Source organism: Mus musculus, chromosome 6 (genome assembly GCF_000001635.26).
Source record: "Mus musculus strain C57BL/6J chromosome 6, GRCm38.p6 C57BL/6J".
In the NCBI taxonomy this organism is placed as follows: Eukaryota; Metazoa; Chordata; class Mammalia; order Rodentia; family Muridae; genus Mus; species Mus musculus.
Window position 1 is genome coordinate 139,555,091 of NC_000072.6, and position 20,614 is coordinate 139,575,704.

At 39.7% G+C, this 20,614-nt stretch overlaps 1 long non-coding RNA gene across 1 annotated transcript; it reads right to left on the minus strand.

Annotated features, from left to right (window-relative positions):
• Window positions 1-507: 507 nt before the first annotated feature.
• Window positions 508-3,030, minus strand: 4930404I20Rik. Its single transcript, XR_378090.2, has 2 exons — window positions 2,267-3,030; window positions 508-711 (listed from the first exon to the last, which is right to left on the minus strand). It is a non-coding gene; the product is annotated as an RIKEN cDNA 4930404I20 gene (long non-coding RNA).
• Between the last annotated feature and the right edge of the window lie 17,584 nt (window positions 3,031-20,614).

Genomic DNA, 20,614 nt, shown 5'->3' on the forward strand with positions numbered 1-20,614 from the left:
AATGCTTCTTTCAGCCATGGTGACTAAGAAGAACTCCCAGAACTTTCTAGAATGTCAAGTATTAGTATCTACCACAGTACCAAGATGAGAGAAACTGCAAACTGTGTTCCCTTTGGGAAATATTTTAGAATAAAAAATATCTAGCAATAACTTCAGTATAAAAAATCAACAGCTCCCTGGGAGAAAGTTCTCTCTCGTCTGACTTGAATCTATAAGGGCCGACACTTGGCTTGGCAAGCAAAGGTGGAAATATTTGCTGCTTTCCTAGGACTTTAGAGTGTGACACACACGTGCCCTGTTCCCCCTTCCATTCAGCTTCTTAATAGAAGATGAGCCTTAATACAGTGAGAGGGACAACATTAACATCCTTTGTTCTGACTTTGGGGAACCGATGGGATACAATCAGAGATAAATCAGATGGTGATTCTTAAAGGAAGTGAATAAAACATCCTTTCCACGAACCATGTTGCTGCTGCACTGAGGAAACATTTTGTATTGTGCCATGACTTCTAATCAATGCTGATTACTTTATGTGCGAGCGTTGTGATTGAGTAGGAAAACGCCCTGGGTCTTAGAAAATGCATGAAGCAAGCCTGAGGTGTCTTGATGCCTGCTGCATCCTGGAGAAAGGGAAGGGGCAGGTGTGTGGAATGTTCCCAGCTGATGGTCCTGTGATAAGGAGACAGATGTTCCTTCAGCCTCTCTCAGCATCTGAAAATTTTCAAAATGAAAGAAAAAAATTTCAGAAGTTGAAAGCATAACTCTAAATTGATGTGTGTATTCTTTTTATCTTTAAGAGCTGATTCCTCGCATAAATGAATTTGACACAGGTCCAAACTAATTATCAAAGCATGAGGCATTTGAAGGGCATCATTAATTGAAATTCAGAGCTGTGTTAGGATCAGGAATGAAGTGGCTGCATTATAAGCTATTTGCTTTCCTTTCACGGTCTCATCCACATTGTCTTGAGTGTTTTGGTTTTCTTGATTGAAAAACATCAAGATTTTATTTAATTGTACAAATTACGCTCTGGCTTTTAGAAACTAACAAAATAGATGGCAAGAAATGATTACAATATTGTCAAGGAACATTCAGTGAATAGCAGGATGCAAGTCTCCTCGGATTTGCATATCCCTCTAATCATCCTTACATCACCTGCTACTTTCAAATAGATCTTATACGCAAATTTCATGTTCAAAGCATCCTTGCTTTCATCCTTAATTCCATATTGAGGTTTTTAAATAACATATGGAATCAGTAAAAGTTCTGAGAATGATGAGCCCGACTTGTCGGAGGGAGATGGGAGGAATCATGGAGCACTTACTAAGGTTGATGCTTTGCAAAACAGATGTTATGTTTCTTGCTTCTTCTAAATAGGGGTTTCCAAATGGCCCCAAAAGCACTAGTTTTATGAAATCTTGTTAGAAAACACTTTTTTCTTCTTGTCTCATTCTCAACGTATCCAATGGAATAATTTTATTATGCTATAAGATGTGCTCAGTTGTTAAGGATACTGTTAGTGTAGTAATGGGAATTTTCTGACCAGCTTTCCTTATTACCCACCCTCCAGAAAGACTCTGACACTTTTCTGTACTTGTATTAGCACACAGTAATTATTCATAATAATAGGCTTAATGATGATCTTTTCATGCATATATGCAAAAACATGTTATTCAACTGCACTCTTTTATTCTCAGTAACTCATTCTAATGCTTTCCTCTTCTCCATCTAGCCCCATTCCACTAGTGTGTGTGCACATGTGTGTATGTACATGTGGATGTGTGTGCATGCATGTGTGTGTGGGTGTGGGTGGTGTGTATGATTACATATGCCAGCATTCATGCATGTATGCAATTGTCCATGTGTATGTGCACCATGTGTGCATGGTGTGTGTGTGTTGTTGTTGTTGTTGTTGTTGTGTGACCACTTGCATGTCTGGAAATGTGTGTAAGATACAGAGAGACAGAAACAAAGAGATGGAGAGACAGAGGAAGCTAGTGTCAAATTTTGTTCACAATAGTTGGTACACTTTTAGGTACTGAATTGATTGTGTGTGTGTGTGTGTGTGTGTGTGTGTGTGTGTGAGAGAGAGAGAGAGAGAGAGAGAGAGAGAGAGAGAGAGAGAGAGAGAGAGAGAGAGATCTTTTTCCTAGAAGATATAGAAAAGAATAGATTAGGCTAGATTAGGAGCTGACACAAACCAAATAGATAATTTCACTAGCTTAACTAAAAATGAGTACTGATGGACTGATGAGGGGTTACTTACAGCAACATAGATGACGTGAAATCAACAGCAGCAGTAATCATCCCACAAAATACAGCTAATTCCTCAGGAATCCTGCTTCCAGGAGCTCTCTCCGTGACTCATAGGCAGTTGAGCTGTCTAGAGCCTTTCAGGTAACTCACACACTGGGACAGTGTCCTCTCCCAAATCCATTACTGTTTAGATAGCTTTGAGACAGATAACTATGAATTTTCTGAGTTTCAGGTACTGTCTGGAACTTGTGAGTTGTTTATTTCCTGAGTCTTCATAAGCCTTTCTACACGGTGGAGTGTTTTGGTTAAGAGGTAATTGTTACACAACAAACAAACATGTAATAACAATGAGCCCTGGGAGTTCAGTGACAGTTCACTGAGTTAGGTGCTCACATAGCAGCCACATAGATCTGAATTTGGAATCCCAGCACCCCTGTAAAAAGCCAAGCATGGTGTCATGTTTCTGAATCTCAGCCTATGGTGGGTTTCAAGACAGGTTGATAAAATGACATGTGAAAGACCCTGTCACAATGTGAGCATCAGTGGAGGAGACACCAGACTCTGGCTTCTGGTGTCACATGAGCCAGATATGACCAACCATATACACATGTGAACACCTATACACACAGGCAACACACACACACACACACTGAATTGCTCTAACACCCTCAGAAATAATTCCTCTATGATTGGTTCAGGATTCCTTCAATTTCTCCTTAAACAAATATGCACTGTAAATCTCCTGTGTTGGCTCCTTGATTTATAAAGATTATTAAGGCACATTTGCTAACAATAAATTTAACGGGAAGTGAATGTAGAGACACATAACAATAGATAAACACAGCTGATTAAAGCAGTAAAGGAAATACCTTCAAAGAGTTTTGAAACCAGCACAATGGGAGAATGTGTTTATCCTTATTGCAAAGGTAAAATTGGTTTCTTCTTGTGTTTGAAATCACTATTAAGACAATAGTAGTTATATTAAAATACACAGCTATTAATTACACACAAATCAATATCTGTTATTAAACCAAAGGCAATATTGAATACAATATATCAGTAAATAGGAACCTAGAAAGTGATTATTGTCATCTGTCAATTTAATATGCTAACCTGTCTCCTCATCTTAAAAATTTCCAGGTTTTGTCAAACATAGTCTCTTAATTGGAATTTCTGTTAAAAGTTCTGTTTGGAATTTCTAATTTACTTTGAGTACCTGTTTGATATTAGAGACCTTTTCTGTTTTTCTCTCCATCTGGTGATGTTATGACATGAATAATGCAAAGAAGCGGGGCAGAGAAAGCAGCTCTGATGGCAACCGCTCTCTAGAACCAGGGCAGTCACTCAGCGTCCCTCACACGAGAAAGTCTACCTCTACTAATGCAGAAACCATAAACTTACCTTCCCAATTATCTTCCAGGAAAGCTCCAAATGTTGGATGAGAAGGAAATGTTTGTGCCGAAATCCTGGAAACCAGAAAATAAATGAGTGGACATCACAAATCCTTAAGAATTTAAGGAAATAAAATGAGCCTCCCAGGCATGAGTGTGTATCACGGATTGAAGTTGGTCTTTGTTTTACAATATTCTTCTCTGTTTTACAGTACCCTTGTCTTTTCCTGAGCACAGTCTTCCACTTTTTATATACTGTGGAATTCCCAATCTACCACTGGAGAATCTAATTCTAGAATAGTCATATAACACAAAACATAAATCATCCCCAAATATACATGCTGAGGCCAAAAGAGAATGTCAGATCCCTTGGAACTGGAGTTACAAAGGATATCAGATGCTCTGTAGATGCTGGGCACTGAACTCCAGTCCTCTGGTGATCAGCCACTCCTCCTAACTGTTGAGTCAACTCTTCAGCCCTAAAGACCATATTTTAACATCACCCTTTCATCACAAGTATGTAAATATAAATGTCCATTGTATATTTCAATCATAAATGTAATTTAAAACTCCCCCTATCCTGTTTGCACATACTTTCTCATGTCAACAGGCTGCCAGCTTCTTAATGTTTATGCTGTTCTTTCCTTACCACTGTCCCTGATGTTACTCCTTACTGTCCCCCTCCCCTTTCATGATGACAGGTGACATGCCAGGTGAGGGCTGAGGTGGAAGTTCAACTACAACATACCTTGGAATGATGAAACTAAGGGGAATACATTGTAATCATCAATAGCCACATAATATTAGCGGGTGTCAGTGATAAATAAGCTTGGACATATTATGAAATAGATGACAAATTTATACCCAGCACACAATAATTAAGAATTTATTTTGGTTCTCAGGGTCTCTGTAGACTGCTTGAGATACAATTCTGTTGCTGGAAATTCTTGGAACCTTCTCGAGGAGGTAACAACTTTATTTTTAATTTATTTTTTTAATTAGGTATTTTCTTCATTTACATTTCAAATGCTGTCCCAAAAGTACCCCAGACCCTGCCCCCCTGACTCGCCTACCCACCCACTTCCACTTCTTGGCCCTGGCGTTCCCCTGTACTGAGGCAGATAAAGTTTGCAATACCAAGTGGCCTCTCTTCCCAATGATGGCCAACTAGGCCATCTTCTGATACATATGCAGCTAGACTCAAGAGCTCCGGGGTACTGGGTAGTTCATATTGTTGTTCCACCTATAGGGTTGCAGATCCCTTCAGCTCCTTGGGTACTTTCTCTAACTCCTCCATCGGGGGCCCTGTGTTCCATCCTATAGCTGACTGAGAAGTGGATGCTCAGTAGCTATTGGAGGTAACGACTTATCTTGTATGTCAGTTTTCTCTTTTATTTGGTTTTCATTGCTCCTGAGCTACAACCAAGGGTTCTACCTTCTTACAGCCCTCCTCAGAACACGTTGCCCACTCTACCCTTAAAGATTTTTTTGTCTTCCTATTTCCTAATTTAAAGTATTGGTTTTCTCACATTTAGTATTATCTGAAGAATCACACAGTGACACTGCCTTCAGAGACCAATGAATGTAAACTTCCATAAAATAGTCTTAAAACAAGATGAGTTAGTCGCATATAACTACCCAAGTTTATTTAATGTTTGAATGTGCTTTTGAAATTTTATAAGTAAATGTTTTGGGGTTTCCCTAAACGATAATATGAAGTAGATCATAACAAATAAAACTATGATTAAGTAGTCACCAATTTTGAGTCTTTTACATTTTTATTTCTTTGCACCCTACCACTTTGTAGTCTCCAAGGAAGCAATAAAGAAAGAAACTTCCTAGCAACATCATAATTTAAGCTAGGTTTCAGACATGACTGATATTGAAGTTCTTGAACTATAAACCAGTAGGTGTCTGATTTCACCAGTGATTTTGTTTGATAAGATTTTTAACAATACTAAATAATCAAACCTCTTATGTTATAGCTAATTCAAAATACTGTAGAAGTTGAGTTATATTTTTAAACATTGAGATACAAAACCATGTACTAAAATTAGGACACCTCGGTCCCACTTGGGAAGGAGAATAAAGCAATCACAAGAAGGGAGGGAGGGACCTGGGAGGGAAGGGAAATGGGAAGGGGAAGAGGATAAGATCGGGTATTGGGTGCAAGAAAAAGACTGAAGCCCTGAGGGCCAGCAGAAAGAATGGAAACACCAACCTCAGGAGTTAGGAGGTTGGGGGGACCCTCCAGAATGTACCAGACCTGGGAGATGAAAAGACTCTCAGGATTCAAAGGAAGGGAGCTTAGATGAAATGCCCAACAGTAGGGAGAGGGAACTTATAGAGCCCATCTCCAGCAGAAAGGCAGGGCATCAAGTGAGGGATGGGGTTGCCATCGCACAGTCACATCTCTGACCCATAATTGTTCCTGTCTGAAAGAATTACAGGGATGGAAATGGAGAGGGGCTTGAGGTCCAGTGGCAGGCCCATAGTGGGATCCAGCTCAAGGGGAGACCCCAAGGCCTGACACTGTTATTGAGGCTAGAGAGCTCTCACAAAAGGGAACTATCATGACTGCCCTCCAAAAGACCCAACAAGCAGCTGAAAGTCAAATGCAGATATTTGCACCCAACCAATGGATAGAATAAGTGTCCTTATTTTAGTACACGGTTATGTGGCTCAATGTTTAGAAATATAACTCAACTTCTACAATATTTTGAATTAGCTATAACATAAGAGGTTTGATTATTTAGTATTGGTAAAAATCTTATCTTATTGACTCCCGTGGTTGAATTAGGGAAAAGCTGGAAGAAGCTGAGGAGAAGGGCAAACCCTGTAGGAGTGAAAGTATAACAACATTCTGTAAAAACAGAATTCTAGGCCTTTAGGCCCAGGCTTGGGAATGTGGCCTTTGTAAAGGTATGCTAATCATAAAACAGGTAGCTGACATTCCTCCACCCACCTGCTTCCTGGGTTCAAAGAGTGCTCATTCAAAGAAAGTCACCCAGAACCTGCAATGCAAATGTGCTATTGTTAGGGGCTCTTAGAAGCTGTCTTGAGAGTTAACACTTACCAGGTATTCCTTGTGACTCTTGTAACTTTGCACTTCCTTGTGACTCTTAACTGGTATTTTTGGTATTTTTCAACAACGCCCTTCCCACCTCCTTAAGTTGTGGTTTCTTCCTTTAAATACCCGCTAATCCAGCTACTCGGGGTGCCGCGGTCCTCTACCCCTGTGTGGTGTATGACCGTGGGCCCGAGAGCGCTCTTGAATAAAAATCCTCTTGCAATTTGCAACAAGACCATTTCTCGTTGGTGATTTTGGGGTGTCGCCTCTCCTGAGTCAGAACATGGGGGAGTCCTCACGTTGTGGGTCTTTCAGGAGAACCAGCAGTCTCAATTAACCTGGACCCCTGAGATCTCTTAGACACTACACCACCAACCAGGCAGCATACACCAGCTGATATGAGGCCCCCAACACACATACAGCAGAGGACAGTGGGGCTGGGTTAAGTCAGAGATGAGGCACCTAATCCTCAAGAGACTGGAGGCCCCAGGAACTTTATAGGTCTGGTGAGGACCCTGTCGTGGAGACAGGGCAGGGAGGAGGTATGGGATGAGGAACAGTCAGAGGGTGGACTGGGAGGAGAATAAAATCTGGAGTGTGTGTAAATGAATGAATGAATAAATAAATAAATAAATAAATAAATAAATAAATAAATAAATAAATAAATAAATAAAAGAGAATTTTTAAAAAGAGAAAAACAGAAAAATTCCCTCTTGTTTCTTAAACATTCTTTTTTCAAGGTCAATCTCTACTAGCACATTTTAGCCATCATCTAACTTATTAGACACATAAAAATACAGCATTCACTTTTTAATTACTTCTCAATTGTTAGAGAAGTATTTTAATAATGAATACGTTAAGCATAAATTTGAATAACTAAGCAAACCTTCTCTGTAAGAAAATAATCCTGAGCCAAAGCTGACAAAAGTCCCTGCCTATTCCATGGAACTAGGGAGTGGCTTCCTCTGTAGAACAGGGAACAGTACCTATAGCTTCCTTTCCTGAGTGGTTGTAATTTGATGCTCTCAGTAGCTACCTCGCTTCTTACTACCTTCATTTTCCTTAAGCCTTTTCTAAAATCGCCCAGCTGTCCCATTGCATCTAGCATTCACACACACAATTCCTTTCCCCTGGACATCCAAGCTCGTCAGGTAATCATTATTCTTCATTTCCTCCTCTTAGAATCGGGATGAGACACGCTCAGCATCGGCTGTCTCTTCACAACCCAGACACATTTATTTATAGCTTTAGTGGGTTGAATTTCTTGATACTCGGTTCCTTAGTTTACTTTTTTCAGTCGGTTCGTTACTAAAGCAGATCTTCCACAGACAGTTAGCTGAGAAGATAAAGAATCCATATCTAAGTCGCTGACTACCTGTGTCTTTATTCTAACCTCTCTAGACTTCCTAGACTTTCTCTGTCTGTGTATGGCATCCTATGTCTATTAAGAGGCTTCATAACCCGCTCTATTATCCTTTGCCATTCAAATAATGTTTACAGCATTTTTTTGCTCTTTTGTACAGAAATTTTCTTATCCTTTAAATATTTATCATGTCCGCTGTAATTCCTAGTATTCTATATATGCATGCCTTTGGCAATTAGCAAAATTATTTTCCAGTTCATTTTTAGGTACTGTAAGAAACTTAAAGCCAGAAGCATGATTCTTAATGTTGGAAAGACTATAGAATGGTAGAATTCTTCCATGGTACACTAATGCAACAACAACAAAAAAAATCAGTGATTATAATAGCATTGTGGATAGTCTGATGTCCAATGTGGGAAACCCCAGCACAATTCAGTAAATAATCTGCAAGTAACACACTGAAGGGGACAAGGAAAAGAATGTCACCGTATCCATGGTATCAGCCTCTCAATGCCAGTGAAGACCTGTATCCTGCAGTTCTTTCCACAGGACAAACTTAGAGCATAGTGGGAAAGTGCCTAAGATCCTTGTTACTTGCAAGAGAACTATGCTGTCCTCACCTTACACAGAATATTGAGAGAATCTATTAAACACAGAGAGAGAGAGAGAGAGAGAGAGAGAGAGAGAGAGAGAGAGAGAGAGAGAGAGAGAGAGAGAGAGGGAGAGAGAGAGAGAGAGAGAGAGAGAGAGGAAGAGACAGAGTCACAGAGAGAAAGAGAGGGAGACTAAGAGAGAAAGAGAAGGAGACAGAGAGACAGAGAGAGACACAGAGAAATTGCAATAAATGTCTTAGAAATAAATTTTTCCCAAGGGCATGAACTGTCAGAACACCAACACTATAAGGCATTAACAAAAGTGGAAGACATAAATAAATGAAAAGATAACCCATGTTCATGAATAGAAGAGTTAATATTTTTAAAATGTTCATACTAGAAATGTCTACACACAGTGCCATTACTAAAAATATTTTAGTTGCATTTTAAGAGAAAATTTAAAATCTCAAATTTGAATAGAACCATAAAATGGCTTGAATAGATTAATCATGAGAAGAGAAGGCAAAACAGGACTTCCACGATTTTTAATTGAAAATTATGCTACACTGTTAACATAATATAAATAGCATGTGACTGGTATATAATAGACACATAAACCAAAGAAGCTAGGTAGAGAAGGCAGGGATGAGCCCACACGTGCATGGTCAATCGGAATTAGGCCAATATGAAGATGGCAGTAGGACCTGGCATCAGTAGTAAATAGTGTCTGAAAACAAATGCCCACGGGGGAAAGCATAAAGTTGGACTCTTCTATTTCACTATAAACAAACATCAACTCAAATTTTCTCAAAGACTAGGAATAAAGAGGAAATTCTAGAAGGAATTTTATGGTGAAGTCCTTTGATATTGGTCATTTACAACTATTTTCACACACCATTAAAGAACAAGCAAAGCATAAATAAGTAGAATGAGGGAAAACATTGTTGACATACCTAGTTGAGTGGAAACTGAGATCTCTCTGTATGTCTGAGTTTCAGTGTAAAGTTATCCAAAATAGCCAAGGTATGGAATGAAAGAAAATAGTTAAATCCCCTGTGGACCCCTGATTTGCCACAGACCGCCACCAAACACCAATTTCCAAACAGAAAACAGATGCAAAGGGATCCTCTGTTAAGTAAGGAAAATAGACAAGGTGGCTGAATCTGAACAGGACAGAAACAGTAGCATAGTTTTGCAAGTGTTAATTTAAGAGGGGAAGTGGAGGGGGGGTCCTGTGTTAGAATGAGCTAGGATAAGTTAGTGAGTTATGATCGGATATTTTAATTATGTGAGTCACAATAGTGAATTTTGATTCCTGAAACTTGATGTTTTCATAGTTGGACCTTGGTGATCCGTCTCAGGAGCAAGTCAGTAGCCAAACAAGGGACTCGACCTGGGTGGCTAGCTTTAGATATGTAAGCTAACAGTTTAGCAGAGAGGGGTGGGATGGTAAAAGGCAAAGCCTGTGGGTGCCAGGCATTGCCATGCTTGGGCCTGCTACACCCCTTCCCAGTCACACTTGATGCAGCTGTTATATAAATGGGTTTGAAAAACATGTTGACTGATCAAAAATTAAATCATCTTATTACCCAGAAAACACTCTGCTTCTGTATATGTAATAAACGGAAATTGATTAAGACCTGGCTGCCAACCCGTGTTCAGTGCGTTGGTACTCATCAATTAACTGCCTTGTGGATTCTACCTTGTGCTTAACTTAAGGGTAAAGGACTAGAGGTTATAGGGTTGTATAAGACACAATCACGTATACCTTCCAGATTAATTTAGAATCAATGAATGGAAGGGAAGAGATCCTTCTATTACTGCTCCTAAAAAGATTGTAGAATAAAAATATTGTCTTATAAAATGTACTAGTGTATGGCCATAAAGAATGAATCTATATTATCTTGGAAAAGATAAAGAGAACCAAAGGTCACCATGCTAAACATAATAAGACACCCTTAGCAAGGAATCAACTTGCATGCTTTTTTTTTCTTTTATGAAGAAGGTAGAAGAATTAGAAGAAAGTAAAAGTCACAGCGACATATTCATTCAGGAATCTAGAGGAGGAACTGTGAAGAAGAAATGGGGGCAAGTTCTTTACTACATGATTTACATGCATGGAGATGTTATAATGAAATCTGTGACCTTGTGTAGATGAACCAATTTAAACTTATATGAATGAGACTCAGAATTTTGTTATTTTATTTGGCTTTGACAATTACTGGGGTGGGGGTCACCCTAATCTACTCTTCTAACTGCATGCCTGGCTACCTCCCAGCCGTGTACCCCAGATACTTGCTGTTTCTCCTGGCCATGTGTTCATGTTCCATCTCCTCTCATGGTGGTTTCCTCCTCTCTCACGCTTTTTTTCTTCTCCTTCTTCCCTCTGCAACCTCCAACTCGATAACTGGATACCTGCCTACCTTTCTTCCCTCCAGTAATTGGCTGTACCATATTCATTTAACCAACAGTTTTTTAAACTAAGGAATAAGGTTTGCAGAACAAAAGCTGGTAAACCTGAGAATTCACTCTAGGCAACTAGCCCTTCAGGCACAGAATTCAGGACCACAATGCATAGCAACAGACCAAACCTCAACACCTTGCCCACATGCTAATTAAATAAACTGAGGAGTTCTGGTAGACCAGAAAAGCCTTGGCATGGCAGTTGGGTATGTACTCAGAAGTACTGAAATGTAATCATTCAGTGGTTCTAATTTTCATTTCATAAGAGCATCTCTACAAGTAAAAGACATACACAATTTTTATATTTATACCATAAACCTTAAACAGACCAAGAACTGGGCAGATATCTACCCTCTATGGCTATTATAATCTACTTTCCTATCAATAACCCCAAGTTATTACTTACTATATTTCATTTGGGCTGCTCTTAACTCTAATTGGCCAGCCCTCAGTGCCATGTTCTCTTGAATTCACCTAACCCATGGCTGCTTTTCCTCCATTCACCTTCTTCTTCCCTGTGGTTCTCCTCCAACTCCAAGCCTGGGAATCCTAAACCCTCCCCATGACTCTTCTGCCTAGTTATTAGCTGTTGGCATCTTTATCTACCAATCAGAAATAATTTGGGAGCAGGGTCACACAGTATCACTGAGATCTACATGCAGACTCAAGGTCTTTGCATTACAACAGACAGCAAGACCAAATGTCAACAAAGGTTAATATCCCAAATATATAAATAACTAGTATTTTTTTTCATCATTAGATACCTTCCCTTGTTGTCTTGGATAATGAGAATAGGAAAAATGGACACGAATTGGCTGCCTCTTCAATGATAGCACACATGCAATTCAGAACTTTTGAGTATTTGGTCTGAGGTCCATCAATTTTTCCAAACAAAAACTTTCCATATGTTGTGTGGTTTTCTCAAAGGGATGTCGGCAAATGTCCTTTCAACCAAGATAGAGAATCAGCTATAGACAAAAATAACTATTGCATCCTAGCACAAGTTGGTGAAACAATGAGCTTTTCGGTTTACTTAACAGGATGGAACGTGAGTGACTGTTTTCTTAGAGGAGCGTGGGTAACTCATCTCTGTGGCATCACTGACAAGACCACCCAGCAAGGCTAGCGACTTAGGAAAGGTGTGTCTTCCCAGCACCCTCTTCAACGGGGCCCTTTCTCCGGCCATTGTTGATCTCATATCCTTAGAGAAGGCTTGTGCATCTAGTAACTCTCTTAGCTTTCTGAGTACTATGATCTCCCCTCCTTTCTCCAAGAGGGGATGTTTCAACTTGGAAGAAATGGCTACACAAGTCATCTCTCAGGGGATGGAATAAAAAGAAAAACAGATTGGAAGAAGAGGAGTGGCTGGTGCACAGGACCAAGGATTTATGTTCTAAATGGGTCTGGTGCCCATCAGCTGTCATTTTCTGTTTGATTTTAGTTCCCTCTGTGGTTACTGCCATCCCACAAATCATATATTTTATACCCATCAGTATCTTTTAGTTGATTTTATTCCAAGCGTCTCAAAACTGTCCAAGAAAAATTAATGATTTGAATTCTTCCAAACGCTTCACAGTTACTTCTGCTATTAGTATTTGTTTTCCGTTGTCTTTTCCTCTTTTCTAAATCTGGGGACAAATAGCAAATGTAATAAAAAGAAAGGATCCAAGGGCTTGTTAACCCTCATTCACCCCAAAACACTCATGGTTGTTTAGTGATGTTACTGAATGGGGTGGGAAATGTGTTCACAGGCATCTGAACCCCTCACTCTAGACCACCAATTCTTCTCAGTGGAAAGGTTTCATTTCTAATAATATCATGTTAGTGTCTAACTATTCAGTGATACCACATCCAAAAGACACGTTTTCATTATCTATGAACAATAGGATTTATCTCTGATTAATCTGTAGGTTATTTGTAAAGATATGAAGAACTGCCTTGCAAATATTACCACCAAAACATTTACAATGAAAACAAAGGCTTTGTACTTGTCTTTGTTTTGACAGAACACAACAAGGACGAAGCTTTGCATTTAGTGGGCTTATTTACAATAAATTTTTTTTAATTGAATTGGTTTCATATCCCTTTACTGACATCTTGATCTCTTTGATGAGTCCACATGTGTGTCTGTGTGTATATGTGTGCACATGTATATATGTATTCTCATGTATATGCATGTGAATGTTTGTATCTATGGGTGCATGAATACACACACACACATATACATATATATATACATATATATATATATATATATATATATATATATATATATATATATATATGTTTCTGTATGTGTGCATCAATCTGTGTGTGTGTGTTTGTATAGGTGTGTGTGTGCTTGTGAACACAGGTGCATGTACATACCTTATGGACAGATGTACCTGTCACTTTAGTAAACGATTTGAATCGTTGTACACAATTGACAACATTGTTTTAACTGCTCCCTTGCAAATCAGCAGTCGTTGGTAAAAAAGAGTTATATTGTTCAGGCCTAGCAGATTCTATAGTAAATTGTGCCACATTGTGAACATTTTATGAATAATAATTAATGTGTATTAATTAATCTGGTGAAATATTCCCTTAGTAGAACTCTTTTTTTTTAATTGGATATTTTCTTTATTTACATTTCAAATGTTCTCTCCTTCCCTGAAACCCCCTACTGCATCCTCCCTCCCCCTGCTTCTGTGAAGGTCCACTCCCACCTCCCTGCCCTCAATTCCCCTACACTGGGGCATCTATCGAGCCTTCATAGGACCAAGGACCTATGTCTCTGAAATGTACCATGTCTGGAGTCAAGGTGAGGGCTGCTAGTTCATTCATCACGCCTGGTGTTTTTGTAGTGTTGGGGTACATGACTTTCAGGACTGTGGCCCAAACTGACAGAGTTCCACTTTGCCACTGGGCTTCTCCAGTACTTGGATTTGCTTAAAAACAGGCTCATTTTACCAAATTCCTAACATTTCCACTGATATGCTCACCTGAGGCACTTACAGTACAATACTGAGAATAACAAAGACTGTTGCTGGCCAGCTTTTTTTCACCATAGAGAATCACAATCATGTTCAAATCACTTGTGATTATGTTCCCCGAATCTCTCTGGGTCTGTTTTGCTTCACTGCCCGACTCACAAATCATTGTTAATGAATGACACTTTATGCGTTCACCCATGCAAGCCTGCTTCTAATCAGCCTTACACTCCCTCTCTCCTTAGCCGCAGTCAATCATGTGCTGCGCATGCTCGGTTTCACCTTTCCATGCCTCTGTTCCTTAGCCCCATGGTGCAGAGCTTCTTCCGTTATGAGTGTTCAGGAGACAGAGTTATAAGCTCTCAGAGTTCCTTCTTCTCTTGAAGTTACTGTGACTGTGGCATCTAACTCACCAGGCCTGAGTTTGGGTAAGATAAGGTTATATCCACACTTAAAAATTTCTGACTAACAATTACTGATCAGGATAAAAACAGAACCGACTTCACAATCTGGCCGAATCTACATAGTAACAATGTCCTTCTCTTTCACAAGAATCCGCACTCCTGCTGAAGGGAAGTCGTCAGCACCGATGCCTCACGTGTCACTCCTTTGTGTCCACTCTATACCAGACACAGCTCCTAAACGCTACCTGCCTTTGCAGGATCACAAACAACACTGCCTTTAAACCTCTTTATAAATTTAATACATATACTGCTGCATTGTCACATATTCTTTTCCTTGATTCATGCAACTCTATTTCCAAGGAAGCCTCTGTGTTCATGTTTCTTTGTATAATTAAGAGAATGATAGCCTTAATCTAATATGGCGACCACAGAAGTTACCTGGAAACAATTGAGCAAAATAAGGACATAGTCAGTCTTGCTTTTAGCATTGCAAGATACTGGTTCCACTAGCATCTTCTTTCCCTTTTTAGGTTGACCACCTTCCTAGATTGCCAAGCATCATTCTGATTTCCACAGTCAAGCTCAAAATCCTGTAAAGTCTTAAGGCCCTTGGCAAACCAAGACAGATGTTTATGCTGTGCTTGGCCATCTCCGGATAGAACCAGTTGCGTGTGCACCTTGGCTCCTGCTGCACAGGGCATTTACTAAATACATAGATAAGTGAAAATGTAGGTGGCAAGATAGAAGTTTCTGTTGATGGAATTTTACATTTGATGGGGAGCAGAGGGGACTTTGGTCATTAATTCACTGCTAGGCTGTAGGGTGATGTAGAAATGACTTGAATGTACAATAGTCTTGGTGGGGTTAGAGGAAACTGAGCCTAAGTTTTTGTTTCCTGAAATATAGACTCTAAATCTAATGTCAAAAAACAAGCAACCCTAAATAAAACTATCTTCCATTTTCTCTATGTTACACCTGAATTTAATTTTCATTCCAGTGAATAAACTGAGGCAATCTGAATTCTTCAAATGGCTTTCCCAATTTCTAAGGTGATTTTCCCTGACTAGTTATGATGTTCATTAGTTTCATGGTGTTAAAGATAAATTAGGGGGAAAAACATATATATATATATATACATACAACTTCTATGTATCGCTGGTACATTTTCTGTTACAATCTATAAAATCCAAATTGTAAAAATTTGAAATATCAATGAAATGCAATCATTGTGAGGTAAGAAAGTGTAGCGGTAATGTTTTATGGTCAAACTTATTGGACAACTGTTTTCATGAGAAATATCCATATTATTTTTTGAAGTCAAGAAAACAGAGTGGCCATCACTTTGTGATCTGGAAATAGACAGTTGGTACATGAATCTAATTCAACCTTAAGTCTTATCTTTTAAGATAGGATCTTGCTATATGGACCAAGCTAATCTTGAACCTCCAATCCTTCTGTGTCTACATCCTGAGTGATGCAATTTCAGGAGTAAGGTCCTTAGGTATCCTTAGCAAATACATCTACCATCTCTGTTGCCTGTTTCCTCAGCTTTGAAATATAAATAAGGCTGTGTACCTATGTGCTTTTCTGCAAATTAAATATATCACTAATTAATATCTAATTAAATATCTAGCACCATAAACACCATATGGTACACTCTTGATAAATTTTGGTAATAATTCTTATTACCATTTAATTTAAATTTCCTATTTCCAAAAGTGATATAAGTAATTTAAGAAGAGAATTTGGCACATGCAGATGCATATCCTCAGGCTTATAGGTGTGTACTACAGTCATGGACCTACATATCATTTAAGTGGTACATATGCACTGCCGGATCTAAAGTAAGTAGCGCATTGAAATTGTATTTTAGTGGTTGCTTCTAAGTTTATTGGATAGAATTGGAGACTTAGAGAGAGTGGGTTTTAAGAGCACTGGAGTAAAAGCACTCCTAAGGAGAACTCATCCTGTAAACTCCTTGCTACAAGAGTATGTGAAACTGGGTTTGAACCTAGAATCTCCATAGAGAGTCAGGAGTATCTATGCACACTGTTACTGGGGAGGCTCAGACAGGCAGATCCCCAGGGCTCATTAGGCAGCCAACCTCACCCACCCAGTGAGCCCAAGGCTAATGAGAGATCCTGTTTCCAAAGCAAGATAGATGGGTCTTGATGAAAGACAGCTGGAGTTGACCATTGACATACATGTTCACCTGCGCATACATGTCCTCACACATACACAAAAATAAATGAATGAATGTGTGGCTTTAGGTCCTTCATAAATGCCACCTTTCCTTTCTCTCGCATGCTTACATGCGATGAAAAACATACATGCGTGATACAGAGGAAGGTCGAGACCAGCAGTTCCATTGATAAAAAAGGGGAAGCTGTTGAACATAGCTTCTATCTATGATTATAATGTATTTACAGATTTTTAATTTCATAATTAAGTCCTTTATTAGAGAGAAGTTCATCCTAGCACGGCTTTTATAAGAGAAGCAGCTCACATTGAGTGTTCGGTTCCCCCGGGGGCTTCTAGAATACTCACAGCAACTTTCTTTGTGGGAGACCATTTGAAAGGATTGAGAAGATGGCAAAGTCCTATCCAAGTATTTTCTCACATGGAAGAAGACTAGAAGTCTCTTGCCTTTGTGTAATATATAATTATTATACAATATGTAATAACTAGAAGAAAACCATCTGACTATATAGATACCATGCCATTTGTACATCTTCTGATTCAAGACTTGTTTTGGGTTTTGTCTTAGCAGTGCCAATGTTACTTGATTAAAGGCTATTATTAACCAAAAATATCAGCAATGCGATTAATATATTACATGACCTGCCACACGATCCTACTTGTTAAATAAAATGGAGTGGGTACATACCTTATTTGAGGTTCCCAGAGAATAAATATTGTGATTCCTGCAACTTTAATGTTACAGTAGCATTGTTTAATTAATGAAGGAATCGTGAAACCATGGAGAACAACCTTCGCCCTGGGAAGATATTGCGTGAGTCTGACGCATTCTTTGGCTCTGAACATTTTCAAGACTTTCATTATTCCCTCAGAGTGGGATGGAAGGGTACCAGGAGACAGAGTGGCCTAGGAGAGAGGAAGGTACTTCTTCATGACAGATAATGAACACCTGCTGTGTGCACCCTGGGTCTCTCCTAAGTGCTGACTTTAGCAAGCACTCCAAGGAGATGAGAAACTGGTGATCTGGTAAAATACGGCCTCAGCTAAAGGTCATGTGAAATTGTTCCGGAAACCTTCGGGATGCTTCAGAGTGGGAGCTAAAGAGAGGGGGCTGCTCATTAGAGCTTGTACTTAAGCACCGCTTCACTTTATCAGGGAAATTGTTCATTTGTGTGAAAATTTGACCTCTGTCATTCTGCCAAGTAGGCTTAAGCCCAGGAGCAAGCCAGGCTCACACGAGCTGGCAGAAGTTAAGGCTACCTGGGGACCCCTTTCAAAGGACACCGTGAAGGTTAGCAGCCCAAGAGTTGACCTTCCTTCTTTCATTTCCCATTTATATCTGTTTGTAAAGTTCAAAGAGTTCCCCTTTTCCCCTGAAAATAGAAAGAACTTCAAATGCAATAAATGATGAAAGATTCTGAAGAAATAAAGCTATAGAGAGAAAAGGTGGAAGGAAAAGACTTCACTTAGGAAGACTGGTTATTTGGGGGAATTAATTCAGGTTCGGAGGCTACATGTACTGTATTTCAACTTAGATCACACCAACTTGAACATTTCGTGGTGACACAACATTTTAATCAGGAGCAATCTATTGTGTTATCTAAGGGAAATAGGGGCGACTATTCAGATGCCTTCCACCCAGAGATGCAAACCATTGGAACTATTTTAATTATCTAAACATTTGAATTTTTATAGTTAAATGAAAAAAGGAAAAGAGAGAAATGGTCAATAACCTGGTAGGGCTAAACAATAAAGAGGGAAAGTTAGGGTCATTTGATCTGAGAGGCTGTGGAATCCTTAGGAGGGAAAGCCTCACTAGGGGAAGTGGCTCACTAAGAGCAACGCTTGGGGTACAACCTGACCTCATTTCATGCTCACTCTCTGCTCCCTGAGGACAGAAGCAATGTGACCAGCCATCTCATAGTCCTCCTGACAAGCCTTGCCCACCATGGTGGTGAACTGTACTCCCTCCAACTGTGACAGAAATTTAGTCGTTTCATTTTCAGGTTACTTCATATCAAATATTTAGTCCCCAAAAGGCAAGGAAAATGACAAATATATTTCTTTATAGCCAAAGCCTTCAGTATCATTCTGTTGGAAATAGAATGTTTCTGGAGTCCATTCCTAGTCACTCCTTAGTACAGCGCCTCCTACAGCTTCTTCCTCCACATCCTTTCCCCTCCGCTTACCCCCATCCAGACACGGTGCACTTGCATTTCTATGAGGTCACGTGATGGCTTGTATGTGCTTGGTACGGGAAGTGGCACTATTTGGAGGTGTAGCCTTGTTGGAGTAGGTGTGTCACTGTGGGCGTGGGCTTAAGACCCTCCCTCACCCCTAGTCAATCTTCCACTAGCAGCCTTCAGATGAAGATGTAGAACTCTCAGCTCCTTCTACACCATGCCTGCCTAGATGCTGTCATGATATTGCCTTGATGATAATGGACTGAACCTCTGAACCTGTAAGCCAGCCCCGATTAAATGCTGTCTTTTATAAGACTTGCTTTGGTCATGGTGTCTGCTCACAGCAGTAAAACCCTGTCTAAGACAGTTCACCATTTAGATTTCACAAGGACTTTGAGGAATTACTGGCCTCTATGCCCTGCATGGTTCTTGAAGAGAGTGGTCTCCAGTTCCATTGAGGTTGTGGTAAAGGATAAGACATGAGTTCAGTATTTGTGATTAAACTGCATTCCACTGTCTACACATCAAGTCCTTTTCATCTGCTTGTTCCTTGATGGACACTTTGGAGAATTATGGATGGGCATGTAAAACATGGGAATGTGCGTCTTTGCACACACTGATTTCCTTTGCTCTGAACATAAGTGAACAGTGAAATTTACCAGCATGTGCTGATTTTACCCTTTCCATTGGTTGAGGAATCTCCACGCTGCTTTCTATCAGGGCCTGGTTCATTGATTTCCCAGCAACAGTGTAATCATTTGTTTTCTCCACACCTTCTGCCTGTATCTGCATCTATTATCTTTAGTCATAGGGACTCTAAGGAGGAGGACTGATGCCTTGCTGGGGTTTATCTGCATCTCCCTGACAAGTAGTAATGGGAGGCACTTTTTCACATCCCTGCTGGTCATGCACCTCTTCTTTGGATTTATCGTGATTTTTTAAACCATTTTTCATTGTTTGCGATGGTTTTTTTCTTTTTTTTTTTTACTTTTTCTATTTTACCTTATCATGATTCATGCGTGTTTGCATATGCATATATGACACATGTGTGTGTGTGTGTGGTGATGTGTGGATGTAGGTTCACAAATGCCACAGCATGTGCATGAAGGTTGTAGAAAAATCTCAGGGGTCAGTTCACACCTTCCACCATGATTGGGACACGGTGTCCTGTCTCTAAGTGAATACTCAACACTAGCATTCCCTCTCATGGAAGTTTCCAGGGGTGATTCTCCTGCCTCCGCACTGAAGCTCTGAGGTTACTGCTCCAGAATCCCTAAGTATAACCTCCTGCTTTACCTGGCTTTGGGGGATCTGAACTCAGGTTCCTCTGTTTGTACAGTAAGCGCTTTGTCCTCTGGGCCATCTCCCCAACCGTTTCCAAAATGCCCTGAAATTAATACCTTTTCATATATGTGCTTTTATATGTGTATGTGTGTGTGTGTGTGTGTGTGTGTGTGTGTGTGTGTGTGTGTGTGTATTTCCCATGCTTTGTGGTTTATCTCTGTCTTTTGATTATTGTTTCCTTTGCTATAGGGACAGGTTTTAGTTGGATTTAGTTAGTAATAATGTGTATTTCTTTTGGATTTCTGTGCTTGAGAGGGGTGTGTCTTGCCTAAATATTTCTTTCCAGTTTCAAGGTTAAGAAAATGTCCATGTTTTCCTTCTTTGAAATCTTGTGTTTAAGTCTTTCATCCGTTAGAATTTTAACTGTTATGACTGAGGA